The sequence below is a fragment of the Neolamprologus brichardi genome, chromosome 10 (genome assembly GCF_056152115.1).
Source record: "Neolamprologus brichardi isolate AB-2024 chromosome 10, ASM5615211v1, whole genome shotgun sequence".
In the NCBI taxonomy this organism is placed as follows: Eukaryota; Metazoa; Chordata; class Actinopteri; order Cichliformes; family Cichlidae; genus Neolamprologus; species Neolamprologus brichardi.
This window is the reverse complement of record NC_142113.1, coordinates 32912434-32937741: the sequence shown is the minus strand read 5'-3', so window position 1 is coordinate 32937741 and position 25308 is coordinate 32912434. Positions and strand designations below refer to the sequence as shown.

The following is a 25308-nucleotide window of genomic DNA, read 5'->3' as shown; positions in this document are numbered from 1 at the left end:
CATTTACATTTCAATCATCCACAGAGATTTACCCACAATTCACTGCAGAGATAACAAAAGCTGCGTGAACCACTCAGCCTTTATTTAGCAGAAGAAGACAAACCTTGACCTTGTTGTTGTCCCTGTGCCTCACCAGCTGATCCTGTATTAGGCAACATGTGTTTTGTTGTTTTTTGCTCTCTCTCTCTCTCTCTCACCTGTCGGGGCGGTGCTCATTATGGGCTCCGCCCCCGGCCCTCCACACCTGCTGGGTGATCGCAAGGCCTATTTAAGACGGCAGCACTCGTCGCTGGATCGCTGGGCTATCAGCGTCAGACACGCTGCCGTTAGTAAGTTAAATTATGTAAAGTTGTTTCCATCAGTTCGTCGTTAACTCTCGTTTCTGTGTACAGATCTACCCCGGACCTTTCCCTGCCTGTTACCGTGTGGACGAGTGAGTGGATTTGTGTTACCCTGCTGTGGAGAAAGGAGAGAGATTCGTTGGAGTGTGTCTGATTTCCGTTCTTCCCCTCACATGCCCCGGAGCCCGGGACCCCCGTCCCCTCCCTCCAGCACGTTGTAAATAGTGTCACCTGGTGTCGTTGTGTTAATAAACTGTCTGCTCTGCAAAGATTCCCGGTCTGCGCCTGAGTCCATTAACAAAAACCTGACAGTTGTTGGCACATGGGCGACTAAAATAACTGATGAAAAGTTTTCATGGTGATTTAATTTCTTTGTTATTCTGGAACAGTGACAATAAATTCAAACAAACTAAGAAAAAGGTTGATATCAGTTAAATTATTGGAAAAAAAAAAAAAAAAAAAAGGTCCTTATTTAGGTGAATTCACTGAATCTCTTATAATAAAAAAACTGAACCAAAACTGACCACAAAGTTAAATCAACAGAACTCTGCTTTCACTTTAAATTAACCTTTATGAATTCATTTTCCCGGGCAACCTTATTCACATGGCCTAACTGCATTTCCTGGAAGTTTTTTCCTCAAACCTGCAGGATGGATGCAAAGCACCCAGTAGCTATGACACCCACATTTCTGAGGCTTGACTGAAGAGGAGAAGATTTAGAAGAAGATATGACCCCTAATTTCTAAACTCTCACGATCAGGAGCAAAAGTCACAGTTTCTCTTTTATCTGTGTTTACATGAAGGAAGGTTTCAGGTAATAGTTTGTCTACTTTAAGTATTTGCTAAAAGAATTCAATGTATGAAACTATATATAAAGTCTGACTGGAAAGCATAACTGAATGTCATTAGCGTGAGATATTAATATAACGTCTAATAATTTGGTCTTCAGGGAGTTTGTAAAGCAAAAACAGATCTTTGAGGTACCTCGAAAGCCAGAACTCACTTGATTCATTTCAGCAGTAAAAGATCTCCTGGACAGATTTATATTTTTGATCACAAACAAGTCATGAAGCCTGTTTATCGTGATGCTGTGATCAACAGAGACGGGGCTCTGGAGTCTGCTGCTATCAACAACCAGAAACAGTAAAATGTTAAAAAATGTCTGTGATATTATTTTTCTCCATCAAATAATGAAGTTGCTCAGCTACTATGTTACAGCCCGATGTCCTCGTCTCTAATAGCAACGGAGGTCAACTGAAACAAATCCAAACACAGGAAGATCAATACAAATCTGTTTTAAACAGAAGGAAAACCACACGCCCGACTGTGACCTTTGACCTCTGAGGTCAGGGAGCAGTTCTTCACACATCAGCGTGTTCAGAATTTTGATTCTGTTGTTTAATCCAACATTTAGCGTTTGTCAGTGGACAGCGAGATGTTTCCGGCTCCTTCTCTCCTCCTTTGTCATTTCCTCTCTGAACACAATCTGAATCTTCCTCTTTTATCCTGCCACTCTGGCATCTGATATCGCTTCTGTTTGTCCGACATGAAATTAGAGATTAAGATTATTAATTAAAGATAATCCCCTCCCTCCCTGCGGCTAGCCCTCGTGTCTGAAAGACGACTTTTCGTTTCTGCCATTATTTGCCAAATTGTGTTGTTGAGATAAAACGTCTTTCCAGGCGACACGCGCAGCGCTCTTTTTTCAGGGCTGCACTTTATCCTCATTTCACGTTTGAGGCATTCAGCTGAGCGTGTAACTACAAGTGAGTCCTCAAGGGCGAAATGTCACCAGCAACCCGAATCAGCCCTCTCTCTCTTCCTGTTTCTCTCGCTCCTCTCTTTCCACCGGCTTCCTGTCTCCGTGTGTCCGACACGACGCGCTCTTTATATTTTATTTTCTACACCAATAAACAACAAATAACACTAACTATGGGGAGCGGGGCAGTCGTGTTTCTTCCTTCTGTCGTCTCAATCTGTACGCTCCTGATAAGGCGAGTCCTGGCAGCGAGAATCACCATTTAATTTCTCCTCCGTCTCCCTCCCTGCCTCCTTCCTCCTCCTCCTCCTCCCATCTTCATCTGGCCCTCGGGGAGGGCGGTGAGTTAAAATGTGAGCTGGCTCCCATGCTGCTGCTGCTCAGTGATTACAGCTGATATTTAATGTGCAAAGTTAAACTGCTGAGGATTCAGAGCTGTGATATTACAGCTGCTCCGTCTGATGAAGTGTGAAAACTCAAACTTTAAAAGACCTCTGCGTCACCTCAGAACACCTTTGGGATTAACGGACTGCAGTCACGCTCCACGTATGCGCTAACACTGGCTGAAACAGCAGCGAGATTGTCCTGATTCGTGTTTGAGGTGAGAGACAAACGACTGCAGGTTGTGCGTCAAAACAATGATTTTATTGAACACGCGCGTGTGGGGAAGATGAGCACCGTCACACAATCAGCGTCGATCTCCCCAGAACAATACATCAGCAGTTATATTTATAATATCAGGGTATCAGGAAATATAATGCCCCTTGTGCGTCAAAGCAGATAACATGCATCAGTTCCAGTAACTACAACCTTGGACACATTCAAAAAAAGAACAGTTCCTTCCTCTATTCCTCTGCCAGATGCTTCCTGTTATTTCACTTATTTCTGGAAGTAAACTGTCACTTATGCAGGTACAACATGCCGTTTACACGCAAAACAAGTCTATATACTGTGTATGTGTGTGCAGGCAAACTATGTGTGTCTTGACCTCAGTGCATGACCTCACTCGACAAACAAAGACATTTTAGAAGTATACTTCCTGACTTATTCTGAGTCATCCGTTACCAGGCAAACTCCACCGCTGTAGGTTGCTGAATACACACAGGCCTGTATTCTGTTTCTAAATTATATGTGGTGCATTGTAAGCAATTCTTCCATAACTCTAGGTCACTTTACTCAATAGATCGGCCGGACGTCGCGCCGCCCGAAGCTTCTGACCATCAATTAACTGACCGAGCTTCAACTCTTTAATAAGCACAAAAATGCAATGTGTATAACATAAACTGTAATGTTGTTCTGTTGTATGCATGTATGTTGTATAAGAGCTGAGAGAGCAGTGTGCTGTAAATACTGTAGACCTGTGTGCAATGACAAAGGGGACAAAGTTATAGCTAGCTAGCTAGCTGTAACTAGCTAGCTAGCTAGTTACAGCTAGCTAGCTAGCTGTAACTAGCTAGCTAGCTGCCTCCATGCTGGCTTTTACGGTAGAAAGCAGAGAGCAGCAGAAATGTAGTAATCAGTACAGATTTAGTTTCAGTGCTTGAAACTAAATCTGATACCACGATAATAAATAAGACATAAATGAAAGTACATCATTTACCTAAACATAAAGTACTTTATTAAAAATAGTCATTGACATGGAGGCAGACAGCTTATTTAAATGCACTGTTACTATGACCTATAACATTACTCATGCTTATCCATACCATACAAACACTTAGTTGATTTCACAGCAATGTTATCTTTCTTATAAAAACCTTCCATAGCCAACTCTTATGATAAACTGATATGATAACACACAGATAGACAGCTCAGGGTTTTTGCTGATGCCTGTTTGGCCAAACAGTCTCCATAATATAAATCTGAGTTTCCGAGTAATATCAGCGAACATTAGTTTACCTAATTCTGGTGAGGAGTCGGTTTGGTGGTTAGAGATCTAACAAGTGAAGAGTCTTCTGACATGATCGAGGACTTTGAGAAGCTTATGAATTAAAATGAGAGAAGGATGGATGGGTGGAGAATCAGGGGTGAGAGCACTTAATGAAGAGGGGGAGGAGTGGGATGCTGGCTGGTCCACATGACATACCTGTGAAGGTGTGCGGGCATCTATGAGAGAGGGCAGTGGGCTTTTTTACCTGATCGGTTAACACAAGTGTTGGGGGAGAGGTATAAAGAAGGTCAAGAATGTCTCATTGTGAATGAGAAGGACACAGAGTTAAAGGGGAGGTCGTTTAGGTAGATGAGGTTAAATATCGGCAGTCGGCCATCCAAAGCTACAGACACTGCATAACAAAGGTGAGGAGGGAGGAATCAAAAATCAGGAGTCATCTCTGATGGAAGGATAAAAATATCAGATATATAACAATGTCTGATTTCTAGATGAAATCTTCTGTGATTGTTCATCTATAGACATTTGTCCTCATCATTCTATGCATTTATTTTTAAAACATTTATTCATTTTTATTAATTAATTAATTTTTACCTTGACTTCATTGTTTGCTTATCTCTGCCTTGACATGCAGCTGTAAACTATTTGGGATCCGAGCCGATCACAAAGTAAAATAAGACCCCTGGAATAGTCACTCTTCCTTAAATGTAACAGACTAGCTCAGCAATAGAGACGCTTCATATTTCCCCTTGAAATCAAAGTGTTTTATATGTTTGCTGCAGTAAAATTCAGTTTGACACTTGTTAATTTCACAATCCTGCAGGTGAGTGGTGTCGCGAAGCAATTTAACAGCCCGAAAAATTACCTTAGCCAAAATAAAAGAAACTTCATTTTCTGTGCTCGAGTACTTTCCTCCACTTCATTTCTTCTCTGCTGACGGATGGATTTTCTGCCGCTCAGCCGCGAACCATTACTTCAGCCTAAGAAAAAATAAAATAAGCTCCATATTTCTTCATAAAACGTCGCAGATTTCCAAGGTGCGGCGGGGTGCGAGTTCATGGAGCCATCAGCAGAGTCTGAGCCTGTGTTAACACAGGGTCACACTCAGGTTAAAGCTCCATTCACAACCCTGTTACATGCTCTGCTACACTGGGATGCTCGCTCTAACCCCCACCCCCCTCTCTGTCCTGACTCAATTCATTTCTCTTCTATTCAGTCCACCTCCTTTCAATTCAGCCCGATTTGCTGGCGTGAATGAGACGTGGTGACGTATTGGCAAAGACTGCATTTGTATTCCTTTGAAACACGATGTTTTTATTATTGCCGCAACATCTTTATTAAGATGCAGGCTTCTCTCCATCATCCGCTCTCCTCTGTAAAAGGTCACGACCTCAGTCCCACATATTTTGCTCTGTTCTCGACCTCGAGAGTCAACTCATTATAGCTTATCTGCCGTCTTGTTGAGAGTGAGATGAGTCAGTGTGTCAGTTGAAGGCCAAAGCCAGAAGGCAGTTAGTGTAGCTTAGCAAAAAACAGGAAACAGTGGGGACAACTTATCCGGCTTTGGAGAAAGATAACAAAATCCTCTGAATCTTTCCAGCAAGCATGTCTTGAAGCAAGCAAGCAATTTATTCACTTTCAAAACAACTCTCAGCTGAAAGTAAAGTGCTGTACACATGACATAACAAATGACAATAGTGAAATAGTATATGTAAAAAAATAAAAGCAAATTTAATTCGACTAAAAACATAAAAAGTCCGAGTCAGACTGTGTCATAAGCCAGGGAGCAAAAGTGAGTTTTAATGATGGACAATGATGGAGCCTCTTATGAGCTGAGGCCCTGTTCCCTCTGAGCTTCCTCTTAAACCTGGGCACCTCCAGGAGCAGCTCGTCAGCTGACCTGAGAGACCTGGGAGGGGAATAAGCACGAAGAAGCTCAGAGAGATAAGGTGGAGCATTTAAACATTTAAAAACAAACATTAAAATTTTAAAATGACCAGGCAGCCAACTGAGTGACGCCAGGATAGGAGTTATATGCTCTCTCTTACGGGTTCTGGTTAGAAGTCGTGCAACAGCATTTCGGACCAGCTGCAGACGAGAGAGACACTGACGAACTCCAAAATACAGACAGTACAGTAATCCAAACGAGATGAAATAAAAGCATGGATTACTGTTTCAAAATGCGGCCCAGATAAAACAGCTATTAGCTTTGCCAATCGCCTTAAAAAACTGGACTTGACAGCAGCCTTAATTTGAGTGTTCAATTTAAAATCACTATCCATCTAAAAACCCAAGTTAGTGACAACTAGGGATGGGTATCGGTATCGGTTCTGACATAAACGGTAGTATCATCCCCCTAAATCAGGGGTCCCCAATCCCAGTCCACGAGGGCCGGTGTCCCTGCAGGTTTTAGATGTGTCCTTGATCCATCACAGCTGATTTAAATGGATAAATAACCATCTTGAAGTTCTCCAGAGGCCTGGTAATGAACTAATCATGTGATTCAGGTGTGCTGACCCACGGTGAGATCTAAAACCTGCAGGGACATCGGCCCTCGTGGACTGGGATTGGGGACCCCTGATTTAGGGGGATGATAAATAACAGCAAAGAGCACTGAGTTAGAGCAAATAACTTCAAAACACATCAGCTCAAAGCTGGAAGATAAAGGCTGTAAAAAGCGTTGTTTACATTTAAAATCCTTTTTAAAAACAACCGCCGTACCTCCTCCTCTTCCTGATGTCCTCGATGTGTTAAAATAAGAACAGTCCGCTGGTAAAAGTTCGGAAAAGATACTGGACTCACCAGTGTTCAGCCAAGTCTCAGTGACACACAGGAAGTCCAGACTCCAGAAGGTGAATAACTCCTCCAGAACAAAAGATTTGTTCATCAGCAATCTGGCATTTACCAATCCAACCCTGACAGAAGCTGGGGCCTCAGCAGCGTAGGGAACGAAGCACAAGGTTCGTCTGGCGCACCTTCAGCCGAGGAGGACAGGGGTTGCAGAGTATCATCCCAGTTGCTCATGGGGATGAGGCAGGCTTCCACAGGGTCCAAGAATCGTCGATGCACAAAAACTCCAGGAAATAATCGATGTACTCCTCGGGCAGTAGTGGGACGATGCGCCAAGGAGAGCTTGAGGTTAACCAGCCAACCACTGCGCCTACCCTGGCGCCTTCGCTGGGCAGGTAGCAAAACAGCACGGCATAAGCAAGTTGGTGTTTGTGACAGCAGCGGACAACAGGAATTCTGTTTTCCATTAGCAAACGGAAGGGTATTTGGACCAGAGCTTCAGAGATTGAGAAGCGATTGGCGATCGTACACCAGTAAAAACCTGACTTCCCGAGTGACACATAGCAGGAACAATATAAAAACAAACAAAACTGACAGCGACAGACGAGTAGTGGATGTGACGAGCAGCCACGTCCACTACTGTCATCCTCCAGTTCTTCAAGTAGCCATTTGAGGCCGGTCCTGAAAATGAATTAATCCACATGATCATCCCAGATTAAAACATCTTTACTGCAGAAACTAAAATGTTAACAAACAGTTTTGTTCTCATGGACTGTTTATCCCAGAAAATACTCGCAGGCATAGAGCAGGGAGCTTTAAGACCTCTGGATAGTATCTGTGGTCAGTGTTGGGAAGGTTACTTTTAAAATGTATTCCATTACAGAATACATGCCCCAAAATGTATTCTGTAACGTATTCCGTTACGTTACTCAATGAGAGTAACGTATTCTGAATACTTTGGATTACTTAATATATTATCATGCTGTTTACAACGACATGAATGTACTATTGCTGTGATTTATTACTGTTACTGAAGGTCCGCGGCTCCGAACCGTAGTAAAGGGACCTCTGGCTATCTGTGTCGGGCTCATAGCCGAAAACTAGCTTTACTTTGTTGTCTGGGTCAACTTTGCTAGCAGAGACAGAGAGAGGCGTTGAAAGGCTGCTCCAACAGAGCTTATTGTTTCGGAGGAAAACACGAACACGGTGTACAGTCGAGTCTTAATAGCTTACTTACAGCTGGGCTCGTCAGGCTCTCTTCTTGGCTGCAGTGGTTATTATTATATTTACATGCTTCCAGCTCCCGTTTTTGCTCGATGACAGCTCGTACTTTTCCTTTTTCTCCCTCCCTCACAGACACATAATGGGTATGGCAGTCCATTCTCCCTGCAGCACGGACTACACTGCCTATGATGCTACATTCTTTAGAGCTATACCTGTAGCATTCTGCCTGTTAGCTTAGCACAACAACAACAAAAAGGCCTCTCTCACCCAGGAAACACGCAGAGAGAGAGCGTCACCCTGTAACCATGGCAACCCTAACGCTGCCGCCTGGAACAACAGAACGTAGCTGTCAAACAAAACCCAAACAGTCTTGACCCGCCACAATATGAAACAGGGAAGTACCGCCGTGTAATCCATTTATTTCAACAAAGTAACTGTATTCTAAATACCACCTTTTTAAACGGTAACTGTAACGGAATACAGTTACTCATATTTTGTATTTTAAATACGTAACGGCGGTACATGTATTCCGTTACTCCCCAACACTGTCTGTGGTGATGGTGCTTTTTTTGGATATTACGCAGTGAAACTCTCCAACTAAGAGTTGGTGACACATGTGCAATTTATGGATTCAGTTAAGTTAAGTGCATCTGACACTAACACCAGGAGCAAGTACAAAGTTCAAAACCTCCTTTTTGCCATTTCCGTCTGTGTTTATACAAAATATACAAACATACACCAACATTATTCATTATGCCTCAAAACCATTTATTAATTATTCTCAAACATTACATTCAGTGTTAGTGTGTCACATGTTGTGGAACAGTTGGTGGCTGCAGCTTCATTGAGAAAATGCAGTTGAATGTAAGCTGAATAAAGTCGTATTTAACCAGTTTTGTTTACATATAAATACAAACAGCAGCAGGTGAATAAGAAGGCAACAAGGCTGATGAGGCACAAACATCACAACACAGACAGTGAGCTGTCACCCATCATGTTTCAACATCCTCTGGTCTCAAAAGCAGAAGGTGTTTGACGACGTATACGTGAACATGTAAAGAGGATGTAAAGAAATTGAGTTTCAAACTGTGGAGACAGAATCCTCTGAGGGTTCAGGCCTACAGTAAACGCAGTCTGACAGATGTAAGCCACGTCGAGAGCGAGACACATCACAGGTTTTGTCACCGGCTGTCTGATGACCGGGACAGGAAGCTGGCTCTGCATTATTTGTATGCGTCAATCTCCATAAAGGACATGACTGACACGAAGAGCAGAACATATCAACTACTTTTGTTTATTGCTGATGTAAAGTGTGGCATTATATTGTTATTATTTGATAATTTGGTGGTTCAATCAGGTGTTCATAAGTGAAACCAAACAGTCAAAAGTCTTTCTCTGTGGTGACATTTTCTGGTCTGTGTTGGTAAGAAGATTATATTTGCAGTTTATCTGTTTTTCTAAGAAACAGGTACTGCTTATTGTGAAGATAATATCTTTTGTTAGGAAGACTTGTTTTCTGTAAAATTAAAATTAAATTAAAATTAAAATTAAATTAAGATTAACTCAATTAGCCGGCATTTGTTCTTTTGGGGTCTTTGCTTGGAAAGATTCAGATGGTTTAGAAGAGCTGGTTGTTTGTTAAGGTTGTGTTGGTTCGATAGAGTGACTGACGAGACGTGGGGTAGGTGGATTTGGTTGCATGGGGTGACAAAGGTGGATGTTTGGTTGGTTGTGTCAGCTTGTTGATTGTGTTCATTAGTATCTGCAGGTTGTTTGGATTTGTTGTCAGTTGTGTGTAATGGTTTGAGGTTGGTGGAGATAAGTGCTCGAGGTAGAGTGGATGGGTGGGTTTGGTTTGGTGTGGTGGGATGGTTGGTCGCATTGGGGGAAAAGTGTGGTAGGCTGATCGTCTGGTTATTTATGTTTGTTGTCAGTTGCGTGGGTCAGCTGGGATCAGTGAGTGAGCTGGGATTAGGTTTAGCATTAGGTGGATTTGGTAACATTAGGGTGCTTGGCCCTACAGGTTAGGATTGTGGGCTTGGCTGGTTGGTGGGGTTTGTCATCAGTTGGCAGTGTTGGGAATGTTACTTGTATTCCACTACAGATTACAGATTACATGCCCCAAAATGTATTCTGTAACGTAATCCATTACGTTACTCAATGAGAGTAACGTATTCTGAATACTTTGGATTACTTAATATATTATCATGCTGTTTACAACTACATGAATGTACTATTGCTGTGATTTATTACTGTTACTGAAGGTCCGCGGCTCCGAACCGTAGTAAAGGGACCTCTGGCTAATACGGTGGGTTCTGTGTCGGGCTCGTAGCCGAAAACTAGCTTTACTTTGTTGTCTGGGTCAACTTTGCTAGCAGAGACAGAGAGAGGCGTTGAAAGGCTGCTCCAACAGAACTTATTGTTTCAGAGGAAAACACGAACACGGTGTACAGTCGAGTCTTAATAGCTTACTTACAGCTGGGCTCCTCAGGCTCTCTTCTTGGCTGCAGTGGTTATTATTATATTTACATGCTTCCAGCTCCCGTTTCTGCTCGATGACAGCTCGTACTTTTCCTTTTTCTCCCTCCCTCGCTCACAGACACATAACGGGTATGGCAGTCCATTCTCCCTGCAGCACGGACTACACTGCCTATGATGCTACATTCTTTAGAGCTATACCTGTAGCATTCTGCCTATTAGCTTAGCACAACAACAACAAGAAGGCCTCTCTCACCCAGAAAACACACAGTAGCAGAGAGCGTGTCACCCTGTAACCATGGCAACCATAACGCTGCCGCCTGGAACAACAGAACGTAGCTGTCAAACAAAACCCAAACAGTCCTGACCCGCGACAATATGAAACAGGGAAGTACCGCCGTGTAATCCATTTATTTCAACAAAGTAACTGTATTCTAAATACCACCTTTTTAAACGGTAACTGTAACGGAATACAGTTACTCATATTTTGTATTTTAAATACGTAACGGTACATGTATTCTGTTACTCCCCAACACTGTCAGTTGGTTAGTTCAACTAAAAAGAGGTAGCCACATTAGCATCGCCTGGTGTTTAATAACACTGAGATTACAAAGCATAATGATCTAAATAAAGATACAGAAACAAATATTGAAATTATTTAATTTTGAACTAACTGACATTAACTTTTCAAGTTCTCTTCTTAGAGATCTCATCTTTCTTCTTTTGTCTTTGAAGTTAAGGATGACAGAGCTTAGTAACTTTGTTGCCAACTGTAGGGAATTTATTGTGAGATTACATGGAAATACATCGCTGATATCACTGATGATCAATATCCTTTGGAATCTATTTTCCATTTACAGTAACTGCAGAGTTGCATTGATGAAGCTCCAGCAGCAGAGGCGCAGCTGCAGGTTTTTCATTCATACAGTCTCTGTGTTCACAAATCCCTCGTGGTGCTTGGCTGTTCTCCCACCATCCCCCTGCACAGATGCACCCTACTTTCTGTACTGTACACTGTTGATGTACAGGCAGCTGACACTGAGACTGTTGTGAAGGGGAAATGTCATCAGTGGGAAGTAATGGGCACAAAAAAACAAAAAAAGAGACAAATGTCTGACACACAGTTTGTACTGTAAGCTTTTAAAGAGGCCATTTAATTACAGTTTCACATTCACAACAGAACGGACGATTTAGTGCAGAATGAGTTTTCATTCGCATCATATTTTGTTAGCACTTATCAGCTGTAAATAACAACTACAACTTCAAATATGCCATTGATTTAATTAATGCAGTGTGGTGTGAAAGCGGACAGATGGATAAGCTAATTAAAAATTCACCATCGACTGCTACAACAATCCCACGTACAGTTTACTGGTGTGTGACTTCTCCCAACAGCCAGCAATCAGATGCAGAAACAAATGAAAACTATTTAAGACTTTCTGCAGATTTCCTGGGTTGTTAACAAAACCATAACCATGAAAATGTAACCAGAGTTAGCATCTTAGCTACTGCCATGTTGATGTGTTGATGAAGTTACTTTAAATGGTTAGTTGGCAACCTGCATGTGTGAACTGCATCTATTACAGAGACATAAACATAAGTAAGAGAGTAACAAACAGACTTAAACACTCAGCCACAAACATGGTCCAAAGGTCCAGGTCACTCACTCCAGTTAGCCGTGGTGGATTCAATTTATTCAATTTTATTTTATTGCGCAGTGCCAAATCACTACAGTCACCTCAAGGTGCTTAATATTGTGAGATTAAGACCCTACAATAATGCCTAGTACAGTCAGTAGTACAGTCAGCTACAGCCACCTGTGTCATCATCCACCTGTCAATCCAAATAGTCAAGTTTAAGCCTTAAAAAACTCAAGTTGATGACTCATAACAAATTCGTAACCTGTACAGTTGATATAAAGGGAGGCAACATCTGGATATTTTCACTACTGAGTCTATGAGGACTGATAGTTCATGCATTTATTACTTCCAGGCTGGACGACTGTAATTCATTATTATCAGGAAATCCTAAAAACTCCCTGAAAGCCTTCAGCTAATCCAAAATGCTGCAGCAAGAGTCCTGACAGGGACTAGAAAGAGAGAGCAGATTTCTCCTGTTTTGGCTTCCTGTTAAATCCAGAATTCAAAATCCTGCTCCTCACATACAAGGTCTTAAATAATCAGGCCCCATCTTATCTTAATGACCTTGTAGTACCATATCACCCTATTAGAGCACTTCGCTCTCGCTCTGCAGGCCTACTTGTTGTTCCTAGAGTATTTAAAAGTAGAATGGGAGGCAGAGCCTTCAGTTTTCAGGCCCCTCTTCTGTGGAACCAGCTTCCAGTTTGGATTCAGGAGACAGACACTATCTCTACTTTTAAGATTAGGCTTCAAACTTTCCTTTTTGCTAAAGCATATAGTTAGGGCTGGACCAGGTGACCCTGAATCCTCCCTTAGTTATGCTGCAATAGACGTAGGCTGCCGGGGGATTCCCATGATGCATTGAGTTTTTCCTTTCCAGTCACCTTTCTCGCTCACTATGTGTTAACAGACCTCTCTGTATTGAATCATATCTGTTATTAATCTCTGTCTCTCTTCCACAGCATGTCTTTATCCTGTCTTCCTTCTCTCACCCCAACCAATCACAGCAGATGGCCCCGCCCCTCCCTGAGCCTGGTTCTGATGGAGGTTTCTTCCTGTTAAAAGGGAGTTTTTCCTTCCCACTGTCGCCAAAGTGCTGCTCATAGGGGGTCATATGATTGTTGAGTTTTTCTCTGTATCTATGAAGCGCCTTGAGGCGACTTTTGTTGTGATTTGGCGCTATATAAATAAAATTGAATAGAATTCACCTTCAAGTGGAGTTACAGGAAATACAGTTTATGGCAGTTACTCCGTATGTTCTTCTGAGATACTTGGTATCCCTGTGAATACCTTTGATATATGCATGGCAGTGCACCACCTGATGGCAGCAGTCTCTGGCACCACATACACCACTAACCTGATCTGGAAGGGATCACTCACAAAAACAGCCCAAGGCAAGAATCAGATGAAGATGAGCGTGAACTATAGAGGCTTTATCAAACAAGCAATAAGCATCCACAAACAATGGCCCACACCAAGATCACATGATTCTCTCCAGATTAAATGTCTCAAATGTCCCCAACAGGATGAAAGAGCAAAAGAAATGAAAATCTTAAAAGAAATCAGTAGATCAAACTTCAAAATTAAGACCTGAGTTATACTAACTGGAATTAACCTGACAATAAAGGCGTGTCCTGATTCTGCTCGGTGCTGCAGGTTATTTTTCTAAACCAGACGTGAACAGAGTCTGAATAATGGAGCTGCAGCACCTGAGCTGATCCCCACTGCCCCCTGGATACTCCCGAAAAACCCTTCCTCCATCTATCTGTCTCTCCCTCTTTCTCCTTCCATCCATCTCTTTGTCTCCCTCTTGTTTGCCCTTTTCATTATCTGCCTCTGTCTTATCCTGTGAAGCCACTTGTCTTCATTTCTCTCGCCCTCTCTTACTGCGTTTCTGTCTTACTTGTTTAGCTTCCCTTTCTGTCCTCTGGTTTATTCCACCCATCGCTCCACCCTTTTCTCTTCCACAGAGACTCACAAAGCTTTGAGATCTGGTTGAGGTTTTTCTCACCGAATGTTTCCACTCTTTGTGTCACGTATTGGCATGCTTTCTAGTGAACTATTGTGACTGGCTGTGGTGAGATTCTCCCTTTATGTCTAAATTTGGCTGTAAGGTGAAAGTTAAAAGGTATCTTTTCACGCTGTTATAAAGACATGAATTCAACCTCGTTACAACCATGAGCGCACATTTACCCACTGAGCAATTTTCTGTTGGTTAGAGGTCTAACAGATGACTTCATGATACATCTCAATGAAAGTTAAAATTGGGTTACATTTGATTCAGAGCTGTTAGTTTTGCCCGTTTATTTCATTGTTTATTTGTAGAACTAGAACCTGGAATTTGATTTTATGAGTTTGTTTCATGTGTTTCAAATGTAAAAACATTTATGTCACATGTAATTCCCCCCAGGGTTTAATGCCTTGAGCTACATAACCACCAACCACCAATCAAAGGTTGGTGGTCCAATCCCTGGTTGCTCCAGTCTGCATACCAAAGTACCCTTGAATGCTACATAGAAAGTGTAGAAAAAAGTGCTTGTATAAATGGGTGAATAAACGCTTGGACACTGCTAGCACGGGGCGGCCACACAAACGCAAAGCAGGAGATGAAGCGTCGCTGAATATGTTTCCAAACCAACTTCATTCTAAGCCAAAGACTGAAAATATGGTGAAGCAAATCTTCCCTTTGGTTTCACCTGCACAAGTGCCGAGGTAGGTCTCCCTGCAGGATTGGTTTTCCCTTCGTCGGGAGCAGCGCTGGGCTGTTCAAATCACGGACAAACAGGATCCCACATTCTTGATTTTTAGTTCACAAACACTTCCATGTTTGCCTACTGGTGGTGGTCAGAGGGCCCGGTGGCGCCAGTGTCCGGCAACCTCGCCTCTGTCAGTGCGCCCCAGGGCAGCTGTGGCTACAATGTAGCTGCCATCACCAGAGTGTGAATGTGTGGATGACTGAATGTAGTGGTTAGCGCTTTGGGGTCCTTAGGGACTGAGTAAAAGCGCTATACAAATGCAGGCCATTTACTTGTTGTAATGACTAACTACTCCTGACATGTTGGAGATGTTTGCTCTTTATACAGTAAAGTTACAGGATACAAATAACATCAGGCTGATCCTGCCACGATTTGTTCCCTCGGTTCAAATCACAGACAAACAGCTGTTTATGTTTTTGAACCCATTTTGCATTTTTGAAAAATGTATTGACAGCAATGTTGAATATTAATACAAAGGAAAAAACAACTACATGTAAAATAATCCCACCGCGACGCCTCTGCCTTTGTAAATAGACGGACAGTAACTGCGTGTAAAACCCGCAGACAGTCAGATTAACAGTATTTTGTCTCTATCTGCCATTCTGCAATTCATTTCATGTAAACAATAACGTGCGCACAACGTGACGTGAAATAAGGCACATACCTTTAACATTTCATGACAAACTCTCGTCCACACGTAAACACAAAAAAGGAGTTTTAAAAAAATCTCAGTTTTCAGTGATTCGTGTGGACGAAACAGCGTAAAAGAGTTTATTTTATTACTACCTGTAATTTATTGCAGTTTACTTGTATTTGCTTAATTGTTTACTAAATGTTTGAGGTGTGAAATAAACAGCAACAGAGTTTGAAAACAAAATATGGGCGTGTGTGGTTGGAGGGTGTGTTTGTGCGTGCATGCGGGGGGGTCGGGTGGGGGCGCAAACATCTTTTTTGTAAAACCCAGCAAAACAGTTTGGGAACCACTGTTATAAAGAATGCTTTGTGTTCTCAAGTAAAGCGTATAAGAACTTTAAAAACCTTTAAAAACTGGTCTATTTACCATTTGTGCAGTGATGGGAATCAGAACTGCTAAATTCTAATCAAACCCATTCCTACATTCGTGCGTCACAGTTGTTCAGCTCCAACATGCTGCGATGACACCGTGGTGACGCTGTTGTCTCGTACGCTCCGAAGTCTTTTCTCTATGTAACCAAATCTCAACTTTGATTGGACGTCTTAGAAAACAGTCTTTTTAAAGTCTTTCCAATCAGTTTTTGATTACACAGGAACAGCCACACCGTCACCCAGCAACCATCATCACTGTTCTTTTTACACAGCCAGAGAAATCTCAGCTTTTAACTGATTTAATTTAAGGCTGTAACAATCGGTCCATTAATCATGTGAGAGCAAAACCAGTAGGCCACAAATCAGCGGGTGATGTCACAGCACTCACAGACCTGCAGGGAGTGATTTCACCGTCAACTGGGGCTGAGCAATTCATCCCATGTTTTTATTTAATTACAAATTTGGTTTCCAGCTGTTACTGACACAATGCAGCCTCGATAAAGAGTTTTGCATTAATAGTCTCGTTTTGTCCTGTGATATAAATCAAGCGCATCGCCTTTTTCCTTCCACTGATCTCGCTCACTGTTTAGTCCAGCTTGAGCCGAGATGATGGAAAGGGAACGTTTGGTCAAAAACTGAACCTGTGGAAGAATCATTAATGGGTGGCTGCAGCTGCCCTCGTCTCTGGATTGCCGCAAGTCTCTCACCTGATCCGCCTTCACTGACATGTGACAGAGGTGTGAGCTGATTGTGGCTTCATCCCTCCATCGCTCTCCCCGTGGCTTCTGTCCACTGCCACCTGGGCCTCCCACTCCCTCACATGAACCCACAAACATCCCACAGTGGAGCCAGACGATGGTAGGGAGCCAGGCTGGCGCTAACTCTGAGAAGTGCAACCCACAAGCTCCCACTCTTTCAGGAAATCCTCACTTGTTAACGCTCGTGTTAAATAATGAAGCTCATATTCATGGTTATGATCTCTGCTGTCAGTGTTTCACTCAGCTCAGGACTAAAGCTGAGAAAATGTCCACAGCTGAACCTGAATTTTAAATGATAATTCCACACGAGAAACTGTCCTCTGTGCTTTTTGTACCAGCCTCGGTCTCCCCGCTTTCCTCACTCTCTCGCTTCTTTTCTCTCTTACTGTTAACCCCTCCCCTCCCGCTCTCTCCCCGGTCTGTTGTTGTGTGAAATGTAAAACAGACTGAGCTCGGCCTCCTGCGAGACAGACTCTCGAGGCGGCGCCGAGCAGCATGGCTGCGTCTTTCCAGCGCTCTGAGGCAGAAAAACAAACATCTCTGTGAGCGCTGAGACTCCGACACAAGCTGCTCACTCTCACTTTTATCAGGAATTAGTCTCGTGATGACGGCTCGAGTGACCGACAGCCGCTTCGCTCGACGACGTGGCCTGAGCTCAGGAAAGAAAAAGAAATCGTAGAAAAAACGAAAATGAAAAGTCGACTGCACGAGGGTGGAACGGACAGCTGGCTTACCTCAGGATAAAAACAGCCGCCTGGTTCTGTTGACAGCATCTCCTGAGCTCACTAAACACGAGTTACATCTATTTTTTAAAGCACAGATGATTGGATCACTTTCAGAACAGAAATGTTAACTCACGTTTTCACTCCAGTTTTTCTCTGAATATGCAAATACCTGCAGCAGCATCAGATCATCTGTGTGTGATACCTGCGCTCTGGGTCTGACTTCTGTTCAATCAGCATCCTCCTAATGAAGCTGATTAGCTCATTAGTTAGCATTAGCAAGCACATCTGCTGGTACACATTCTCTCACCTGCTTCACTCCTGCTCTTTTCTTCTCTCATGATTTTCATGGCCTTCAGACTTTATTATGAATAAATGATATGAATCTATTAGTTCTGCCTGTGATGTCACCCAGGCTGCCAGAACATCTAAATAACACAACCTGCAACTGCTTACAGTCTTAATACAACGTTCGACACAAATGATAACCTATAACGGGCCGATCGTGGCTCAAGAGTCTGGAGTTCGCCTCGGAAGGTTGCCCCGGCTCGGACAGTCTCGGTCGTTGTGTCCTTGGGCAAGACACTTCACCTCCCGCCTACTGGTGATGGTCAGAGATGGCGCAATATGGCAGCCTCGCTTCTGTCAGTCTGTCCCAGGACAGCTGTGGCTACAACTGTAGCTGCCTCCACCAGTGTGTGAATGGGTGGATGACTGGGTGTGTAAAGCGCTTTGGGGTCCCTAGGGGGGACTAGTAAAAGTGCTATACAAATACAGGCCATTTACCTATAATCCACAACCTGCTATTGACGTGAGAAGTGTAGAAAGTCTATTTTTCAAATGGTTTTTTTTAGCATTTTTTCCAAGAAGATAAAGCCCAAACCACAGTCTGCTCATATTCCTGCAGCTCTGCAGTCAGAGTCTGAAAACACTCAGAGCGCTGATGAAACAACAAAGCAGACGAGCGTCTGAACCTGAGCATCAGCTGGCAATGGAATAAATCTGACTACAACAGGTAACTTCCTCAGTTCTCAGACACTTAAAGTGCAGTTATCAGCTGTTCTGGGTGCAGTTATACGAAAAAGATTATATGTGAAAAGATATTTTAAGGCAATGAGTTAATATTACAGAAACAGTCAGAGCCTGGAGTGGTCGTATTCTGCTCACATCCAGCTGCTCTGGGACTCTATTAGAGTAGTTTTGCATGATGATCCTCATTTATACAACAGTTAGCTTTGGTGCATCCCTCAGGCTATGCCACATCTGAAACAAGCCCTTTAAACTCCTCCCACTTTAAGCCAACTCTCTTCTAATTGGCTGCCCCTCATAAAGTTTGAACAGCAGGTGGTTGAGGTTTCGGTGCCTGTGGTGACAATGTTACTGGTGTCATACACATCCAAGAAGCTAAACAAATCAAAGTGTTTAAAAGAGTCTGAGATTACTTGTGTTTATTCTGACCTCATTATCATTAATAAGAACCTCCGCCACTGGAGCGCGAGAGCCAACAGGAAGTGAGGAAAAGCAGAAACCAGTCATTTTAAGAGCAACAGACAGGAGTCGGTGACTGCAGCCTGATTTTCCCACAGGACACAGAAACAGCAGCTCGCTCCAGAGCCAGTCTCTAAACAAGAAAACACCCATTGACCGGTGTTTCCATGGCAGCAATGGGCGACACCGACTGAGCGGAGTTTCCATGGTAACAATCGGTGACACCCACTAACCAGTATTTCCATAGAAACACTCAGAGGCACCTGCTGACCAGCAGAAAAGAGGAAACCAGGAGTTGCACTTTGTGGTTTCCTGTTTGCTCAGAGGAGCAGAGGACGAGGAGAGCATCAGACACTGAGGCTGCTTTGTTTCACCCAAAGAAACTGGCCTGGAGCAGGTGGTGGCGCTGCGAGGATACGACCCACAGAGGTCTGCTCTGAGCTGCCTTCATACAACTGTCAAACCTTCCTCTAACTGTTGGACTTTTTCTGGAAGCCTTTGACCCTCAGTTTCAGACAGAGACGTCCTGACACGGAGGACATGTGAATCCTTTGTGACGCCTTTTTTCTATAAGAATTAAAATTGGAAACATGATGATAAACAAAACACTATCAGAGGGCTAAAAGCACAGGACCCTCACTGTCCCTCCTCCAGGTCCAGAGGATGGCTTCTGCCCAGCTTTTGCCAACGAAGCCCTCCCTCCCTCAGGGCTGGTTCCATCTTTCCTTGCAATCATAACTCCTAACCATTCTCCTTGGCAGACTCTATGAGGGGCGGGGCTACAAACAGTAGTATGCACCTACAAAATGGATGGACTGATGGACGCACGGACAGTTATCTTTTTGGCTACTTTTGGTTTCACTGATTTTCTCTCATTAATTTTCATTTTAAAGAGATCCAGAGACTCGATGAACTCACCTTCAGGTGGAATAAGCCAAAATACCAGCACAGAAAAACTCACTCATAACTGACTGAAAACATTTCTCACTCAGCTACAAACAACAATAGGCTAACACTGCTTAGAGGCCTATGACTGGTTGCTTTAATTGGGTAATTGATAGGAAAACAAAGCATCTTAGTGAGGTGCTGAGTCACCAGAGCAGCGTTAGTGCTCCTCAGCATTGTTTCTCCAAGTCTTTGGTACCAAACTGGAGATGAAGATATTTATTTTGTACATAAATGATAGTAATAGAGAACACGTTGGTTCAAAATCCTCACCCCTCCCATGTATCTAGAAACGTGGACGGATGCTTTGTCTTCCTGAAACACTCAGATCAACAAATGCATCCAAGCCAGCAGGCCGTGCGTTTCAGGGTTAATAAAGATGAAAAACTGTGAATATCAAACTTTGAGATCCTGACTGAGCCCCGTCCAAATCAAAGCCAACGATTCTGTCAGATGAGAGAGGACGACCGGCTCTGCGGCTCGACACATGTATAAAGTATGACTCAGCAGAAACACTTGTTGCTTATTAACTACATGGCACTGGTTCTAAAGACTTCGCGATCGAACTGGAAGCATGTTTTTGGGATTATCTGCTCTGCTGGGCTGTAAAACATGATCAGTGAGGACGTTATGAAGAAACATCTGCCCTCATAACAACACTGTAACCTGTGTGATGTGCAGCCAAATTGTCTTTCACTCCAGATTTAGTTTTAATGCTGCAGAGCACAGCTGCACCACCGAGAGCTGATTTTATATTCCGCTTTTATTAGCATTAGCATTTTTTTGAGACTGGAGCTGCTAAAACTGCCGGCTTCAAGACAGAATATGAATAAATAAACTGATGTTAATACTTGAGGTTGAGCTTCTCAGAGATGACGATGAAGCATTTCTTATTTGAGTGTTGGTACCAACTGTTGCGGCTCCTCCAACCTATGGCCGCGGCAGGCTAAACATGAGGACACAGATGACGCGCAACAATAAACACATAAATACACTTCTGTACCATTTGCTCCTTTTATTCCACAAGCAACTGTCCAATATACAAATCAGTGCCTGGGATTAACTATTAGACAAATGCACAGACCACAAACAAATAACTGCACTAACTACTATGCCAAATTACAACTTGGCCTATGGCATCAATTAGTGCACAAATATACAAAAACCATCAAGTTCACAGGTGCTGTGAACAGGTGAGTGCAACCACATTTATCATCTACCTCACCCATGAGACACGCCCCACACCCGTGCACCAATACAGTGGCTGTGTCCCAATTCAGGGTCTGCAGCCTCAACGATCCTCAAGGGCCGCGTACTTAAAGACCGCTAAGGCCGGAAGTGCGAGGCTTGTGAAATGGGACGGTCTAGCCTCCGTTGCGCTGCCCAGGTTGCCTAGCAACCATGATACTAACAGCTGGAAACGTTTCATACAGCTTTGTTTGACAGAAATGAAGGAGAAAATCTTTTGTTCATTTGTTTGTTTCTACATGAGCTTTGATCATTCTCTGATTAAGCTCAGCTATTGAACGGCGTATATTTTAAAGTAAAGGCTTTAAAACCAAGTTAGTACAAACGTCACTAATGTCACATGACTTTGCCGACATGTGGCCAACAGGAATGTTTTAATGTTCTTTGTTATTAAACATTTGCACATAAATAAGTGACATAATATTCAGTACTTACTTAAGTTTACTCTTCAGCGTTTTTTTTTAGGCAAAATTATCCACACCCACCGCCGCGCTATGCATTCTGGGATATGTTGGGCCACGAAGTCTACACCGCCACGTCCTTAAAATTCAGGGAAATGAAGGACGCATTTGAGGCCGCATTTCGAGCAGCCTTTGAATTGGGACAGCCTTCGTCGCGTCGCTGTGACGTAATCGGCCTTAAAATGCGGCCTTTAAGGCTGCAGACCCTGGATTGGGATACAGCCAGTGAGTCCATTCAAACCAACCCACTTAGTCAAAATAGGAACAACTCATATGCCTCCTACACCAACTTCATGTTTACTTCCTTATGTTAAGGTTCATCTGAGCCTTTTTACATTTTTTGCAGTTTGAGTCACTTTTATTTCTTATTTTAAAGTTTTCTGTCACTGATTTGAAATATTGGCGCCAACACTGCTTCTTTAGTTTTAAAGTCAAAATGCAACAAGCTCCTCCAACATTTTCTTTGTTGCCACAGTGATAAATAACATTTATTATATTATATTATATTATATTATATATATATATATATATATATATATATATATATATATATATATATATATATATATATATACACTCCTCAACAACAACAGCAACACTCATTCCATCTTTTTCAGAAAACCATCTAAATAAATGACCACAAATTGTTGTATTTGTGTTTTTCTATTATTTACTGCGTTGACCCAAAAACTTACTGGACTAAGTGTTTTGAGTAGCATCACCTGTCTGACGAGTACCAACATTATCCTTTTTTTCAGGACAACTAAACTCTGTTTTTAATGCTAAATACTGAAGGATAAAGTGTTGATTTCTTAATTTAAAGCAGCGGTCTCCAACCTTTTTTTGCGCCACGGACCAGTTTATGCCCAACAATATTTTCACGGACCGGCCTTTAAGGTGTCGCGGATAAATACAACAAAATAAAACTAGTACCGGTACTGAAAAAAGAAGATTTATTCATAACACACGTGAAAAGACCCAGGAAAACCGAGTAAACGATAAAAACGATAACAAAATAACGCTGAAAACCAATAAAAACCCTGAAAACTATACATTTCACACCTGAGCCTCAACTCTCGCGGCCCGGTACCAAACGACTTACGGACCAGTACCGGTCTGAGGCCCGGGGGTTGGGGACCGCTGATTTAAAGAGTTGAGTTCCAGAGTGATGTGAAATACTCAGTTTAAATAAGTTGTAATGACCTCTGTCGTCTAATGATGTTAAGTGATGACGTGCTGTGGTCTCGTACTCGTACTGTAGCTCTTTGAACAGCTCATGTCACACACGAAGCCTCGTGTCTGAGGTTGAACTGATTCATTGCAGCAGCAGCTGAACATTCAGGTGGTAAATTCAGTGTTTTGGGGCAGAATGAAACAGGTCAGCACATTATTGTCTAAACCTGCTGCACTGTACAGAACGCTCCCCGGAGCCAGAGTCCATTTAGTGGCGAGCTCCCCATGGTCTGCGTCCATTTACTGCCGCAACGTGCCCTTTTGAAGCCAGGCTCCGTGTACTTGTGTTTACCCTGTAAATCCCAGGTCTGAATGAAGTCTGGATGACGGGAGAATGATGCACTGACCCATGACGGTGAGTGCAGCGGACAGCAGGCTAACCCTTCAAAAAACCCAGTCAGACAAGCAGCACAGAGAGCCAAATGATACACTAACAATGCACAAAAGCATCCGAGCAAAAGCGCACATTCAGTAGCTACAAAACCATGTGTTACATCATCAAGACCCAAAAATAACCGGCAGGAGATTTGCTTTGCTGAATTTGACACAAAAGTCTTAAACATGTATTTGCTGCAAAATCCTGTCTTTAAAAGTCATTTCAAACCTTCCAAAGTAAAAAGTCTGGAAATAAAACTATGGCACAATTTGCTGCCTTTGTAACTGTGGTCAAAGCAAAGCAGTGGGGCAGTTAAACTGACCCGAAATCTGTTATTCAGCCTTTAAAATTCAAATTCTGTTTGTCCTTTGGTGAAGTTAAGAGGGCAAATCACCAAACACCAAATTTTAACATCGCTAACATATACAGTGATGATGTAGAAGTCTCAGAAACTCATAAACTCTTGACTTGTTGTTCCTAGAGTATTTAAAAGTAGAATGGGAGGCAGAGCCTTCAGTTTTCAGGCCCCTCTTCTGTGGAACCAGCTTCCAGTTTGGATTCAGGAGACAGACACTATCTCTGCTTTTAAGATTAGGCTTCAAACTTTCCTTTTTGCTAAAGCATATAGTTAGGGCTGGACCAGGTGACCCTGAATCCTCCCTTAGTTATGCTGCAATAGATGTAGGCTGCCGGGGGATTCCCATGATGCATTGAGTTTTTCCTTTCCAGTCACCTTTCTCACTCACTATGTGTTAACAGACCTCTCTGCATTGAATCATATCTGTTATTAACCTCTGTCTCTCTTCCACAGCATGTCTTTATCCTGTCTTCCTTCTCTCACCCCAACCAATCACAGCAGATGGCCCCGCCCCTCCCTGAGCCTGGTTCTGCTGGAGGTTTCTTCCTGTTAAAAGGGAGTTTTTCCTTCTCACTGTCGCCAAAGTGCTGCTCATAGGGGGTCATATGATTGTTGCTTGAGGCGACTGTTGTTGTGATTTGACGCTGTGTAAATATAATTGAATTGAATTGAATTGACTTTAAAGTGTTAAATAGATTTAGCATGTGACCAAAATATTTCGAACGTGTGGGACTAAAAAAGGTTATTTTATCTTATCTTAAACATGCTAAAGTTATTGTAAAAACTCTTTTATACTCCTGGACTTTTTCCATTATTTTCTAACTTGACTAGAGCATCATTGGCTCTCTGATCAAGATCTCCAGTAATGTTCTTTATGCCTTTTTTGACACTTTCTCAGTTCCAGTGAATGAAGCCAGAGCAGCATCAGCTGCAGAGACAACGCTGACGGATCAACTGTTTGTTTGGTTCCTGAAAGCGAGCCCTCGCACTCCACTGTCACAACAATCGCTCTATTATTTCATGCATGTAGAACGTCTCCTGTCAGCCTGCAACAACATTAAGAAGTGCTGAAACCTCGGAGAAGTTGAGACGTTCTTCTCTCGGGATCGAATAATGCCGCAGCAGAAGCATCGGTGCTGCAGGACAGGAATGTGATTCAGATGTTTGGAGCACTTTGTGGTGAGAGACCGTGCAGAGTAACCTGATGATGAAACAGCTAACAATAGGTACATTTTACATTTTCATATAAACAAGCTTTCTGATTGTTCTGCAGATGGTTCTTATTTTTCTTGTAATTGTTTCCTTGATGAGCTCACGCTGATCACCACAGGCTGAGCTGGATGACGCTTTAATGACGGCTTCACTCATAAATGTTGAGCCAACGCTGAGTGAAGCCGCTCCGTTCTGTCTGCTGTTATGAAATAATAAAAGTGCTGCACAGTGAGCGCTGATAATTTCATTACAGAGAAAGGAAACAGACTGTTTGTAGAGTTAATAAACCGTGTTGTTGTTACATTTCAGCAAAGCAGAGTGACCTCCAAATCCACCGGACCAGCGGCAGCCAGTCCCATCCCAAAACTGTTGAGCAAAACTCAACTTTGATCTGATCCAACTGCACCAGTGTGAGGTAAACATCCTCGATGCCCCGCTGCGTTTTGGAATCTGGGATATGAGTGCACGAAGAAAAAAAAAGCACAGCCGGAGACGCTTTGTTTCAAAGATTTATGCAGCAGGTCCTCCTGCTCGCATTCATTCATATCAATTCAGATATCTGAAAG

General features: G+C 42.8%; 1 protein-coding gene across 5 annotated transcripts in view; it reads right to left on the bottom strand.

Annotated features, from left to right (window-relative positions):
* The window catches only part of LOC102789181 (glutamate receptor 1-like), a 112155-nt gene that overhangs the window by 75897 nt on the left and 10950 nt on the right, over positions 1–25308 (bottom strand). The window lies entirely within an intron of this gene.